Source organism: Etheostoma spectabile, chromosome 21 (assembly GCF_008692095.1).
Source record: "Etheostoma spectabile isolate EspeVRDwgs_2016 chromosome 21, UIUC_Espe_1.0, whole genome shotgun sequence".
NCBI classification, from domain to species: domain Eukaryota; kingdom Metazoa; phylum Chordata; class Actinopteri; order Perciformes; family Percidae; genus Etheostoma; species Etheostoma spectabile.
Window position 1 is genome coordinate 16394803 of NC_045753.1, and position 4117 is coordinate 16398919.

Sequence of the window (4117 nt, forward strand, 5' to 3'; positions counted from 1 at the left end):
CACACACACACACACAACCACAGAACCACAAAAGATTCCAATGACCTTAAACTTCTGTAGTAACAGCATTCTTATATTACATAACAACACTAAAAACCTGTAAATAACCATTTTTGTCCCCCAGACCATGCCCCACCACACATTTTTGACTGACTTTACCACTGTCCCATGTTTTGTAACCATATTTACTAAAGTGGGATACCAGGAATTTGATAAAAATATAAAATATAGGGCTCACCTGGTAGAGCGTGTGCCCATATACAGAGGCTCAGTCCTTGCTACAGAGGCCACAGGTTCGGTTCCAACCTGCGGCCCTTTGCTGCATGCCATTCCCTCTCTCTCTCTCTCTCTCTCCTTTCATGTCTAAGCTGTCCTATCGAATAAAGGCCTAAAATGCCCAAAACATAAAAAATAAATATATATAACACACAGGCCAAAAAATAGCAGAATTGTTTTGTTAAAAAATAATTTATACTTCTTAAAGCACCCATATTATGCTCATTTTCAGGTTCACAATTGTATTTTGAGGTTGTACCAAAATAGGTTTACATGGTTTAATTTTCAAAAAAAACACCATATTTTTGTTGTCCTGCACATTGCTGCAGATCCTGTTTTCACCCTGTGTGTTTCAGTTTCATTTTTAGCTACAGAGTGAGACCTCTCACTTCTATACTATCTTTGTTGGGAGTCACACATGCGCAGTAGCTAGGTAAGATCACACATCAGCTAGATAACTCTTTCTCCAACTTTGGTCAGTACAAGGCAGGATTAGCTGGGAGACTTCTTCTAAACGAGGGCACACTTGTGGAATACTATGGTGAACTAGTGTGTTTTGTAGCAGTGTTTTGCCATCGAGAACGAGCTAGCGCGTGCCAAAGTTAGCCACCTCATCTCGGCTAGTTACGTAGAAAGCCGTGCTGATTTTGAACAGCTCACCCGAAGACTGAAGGCAGAGGACATTCAGAAACCTGTATCTCACTCAGAACAGCATGGATAGTTTTTTTCCAAGTTTGTATGCGTGTGGAAACACCAGAGACACAAAATAACACCCCAAATCCCTGAAAAGTGATGTTTTTTTCACATTATGGGCACTTTAATATCAAGTTTTTCAAAACTCTATAGCATTGGCCTTATGACGGTCTTTACACAAATTGCTTCCTGTTTAAGGATCGCTGCACCCTCATATATGATTGGACATTTGAGAGGTCATGTGATTTTAATTACATGACACCACAATTTTGTGAAACCAATAGTTTCACAGTCATTCATGTGTTTATGGGGGACCTACAAACACTAAACCTTTAGTGTCCCACATTACTTTAGGCAGTGTCCTACTTTAAGGCAATTCACCCCTTACTTATTTATTTACTTACTAACTATTGGCAAGTAAAATGACAAGCCATAGTCCTTAAGAACATTTAATTAGTCAATTTAATGTTCTTAAGGAAGGTCAAGTGAAACTCATCAAGTCCCAAATCCATAAGGGGCAATGGACTATAATAACAACTTCTTCAAGTCGCTGGTTTGGAACTTTGCAATTGCAGACGCTCTTCTCTTCCCTCAAGCTGCCGGGCAGACTAGCAGCTGCTTTGCATCTCATGAGATGAAAAGTCACATACTTTCTCAGCACGCTGGCATGGCTAGACCACATTACAGCACACACTGAGGCAGCTCCACCCTCAAAAAATGGACTAACTACTGTTCAGCAGATTACTATGTGTTTGTCTGATTCCGGCTTTAAGTCAATTTAAAATTCATCCATGCAGAAATGTAGAGTTTGAAGCATGTCTCTGTGAAGTCTGAGAGGGGAAAGAAAGCATACTTTTATATTTTCAAGTGTTTATAGTTCAATAAATCCAATTTCTGAAGAGGACTGCCTGTCTCTAATGAGTTTATTGTTAAAGTACTCAACATTTGGCTTTTATTTGAGATAAGAGTGTATTTAATTTTGCTCTAACACTCCTGTTGTGACCGACAGAATGTTCTAATGCGAACGCTGTAGTAGAAAATTGTTCTGCTGTGTGGACTTAACCACATACTGAGTGGAGCTATTCATTTAAGAAGGGGAAAACAAGGCTTCTAATTCAATACTATGCTATATTGTGGAATGTTAAACTGGCCTTTAGACACAAACGAAACAAAAACAACAAAAAACACTCCAAACAGTATGGATGGAAAGAGCATAAAAGTTCTTACAAGGCAGTTAATGGTTTCCATCTCTAAATGCTGTGGTTAGTTTCCATCACTTATTAATGCACAAGTCTGGATCACCATACAATCCTCTTATTGCCGCCCTAAGGGGATGATTGCATAAAAATCCCACACCTGCTCTACATTGACCATCCTGGGAGATTTTAATTAACCACAGAGTGGGAGTATAGGAGCTGCATGGGGGAGGTTGCGTAGACCAACAGAGCCCAGACACAGTCGAGAATCTGCAGGGGGAAAATAATGTCTAGTCTAGACACCTTTTTTTTTCCTCAAAAAAAAAAAGTACCTGAAAGTCAAAAACTAATTTAAACCCAACCCCCTTCTCTTTGTTGGTTTAGTACATGGTCATGTTTGACGAAGTCTGGACTCCAGCAGGGTAAGCCGGGCCAAAAAAAAAAAAGGTCCTGGTTGCTTGAGCAGTCAACCAAAAGTTTTAACAGGTTGATATTCCTCTGAGGAAATCTACTGTAGAGTTTTCACACCTTCTAAAAAGCCTGTAATGATGGTGTTGGATTTGTTACCTTTCTGCAAAATGGAACATATGATCACAGTGACATCTGCAGGATTAGCTCAGATTATGAAAACCTGAGATACAAACCGCATGAATTCATTAAATCGGATCACACAAGACTTGCTTTGTTGATACTAGAATTCAAGTGTTCAATAAATATGGAACATGAGTAGTGCACGTTAAATCCTGCACTACTCACCTCAAAATAATAATAATAATAACTTTTATCTAAAGCACCTTACATGACACCCAAGGTCACTTCACAAACAAACAACTGAAATGCACTTTATTTGGCTCTAAATAGATTGGTGCAAATTATTTTCTAGTCTACTCTAAAACAATACGCCCATTGACAGTTGTGGGTCGATGTTACTGTAATGGCGTTTTTCCATTAATGGTACTTGACTCGCCTCGACTCGTCTCGGCTTGACTCTGCCGCGGTGCCCCGTCCTCCTTTTTCCATTGCAGATTAGTACTGCCTCATGAGGCGAGCCGTGGCTGGTCGTCATGGTGGCAAACTGCCGTGACATAACGCGACACACACACACAGAACGTCAAAGTTGTGTTGTTTTTGATTCTCGGCATGTCACCCGCTGGCTAAACTATTTAAACACGACGGGTTTGTTCATGACACCGCCGTCTGTTGCTAGCAATGATGACGTAGTGATTAGTGACGATTCTCTCCGGCCAATCAGCAGTCTGCAAGTTTTCACGTCACCTTTTGGTATCGCCTCAGCTCGCTCGGAACCTCGACCGAGGTAGTACTAACAGGTGGTACCTGTTAGCAGGAACCAGGGACTTTTTTTTTGTAATGGAAAACCAAAAAAAGTAGAGTTGAGTAGATACCACGCTGTTGAAAAAATGCCATAAGTGTTACTCTTCTTCACACTTTCACTGAGGAGACAGAAAACAAACTTTCAATGTAAGAGATAGTCAAAGTTCTAGTCTTTTTAGTGTGAAATTCTCTCTTGTTTCCACACAGTTTCATTGCTGAGCCGCAATAGACAAGGAGAAGATTGTATTAAAAAAAGTCTGTAACTTTGGAAGAATTATCTGCCTCCAAATGCTGAAGCCTCTAATTAGCTTTGGTTGAATTGTATAGTGTACACTTGCACAATGACAACACGGGAACAATAACAGCCACCAAAAACTGTTTCAATGCACATATGGGTATATGAGATAGACTTGAGAAAAATGTAAACCTATCCTTTAATCTTTTACTGTCACCAAAGATGATTCTATATTTAAATGCACAGCTTGAAACATTTTTTATGTTGTTATTATTCATATATATTTTTGTCGAGATAATAATTAAGTTGAAGTTGATTTCTCTCCAAACAAGTCAAAGTCCCGTTTTCTTCAAGCACGTGCATTGGAAAGTTTTGACCTCTCTCC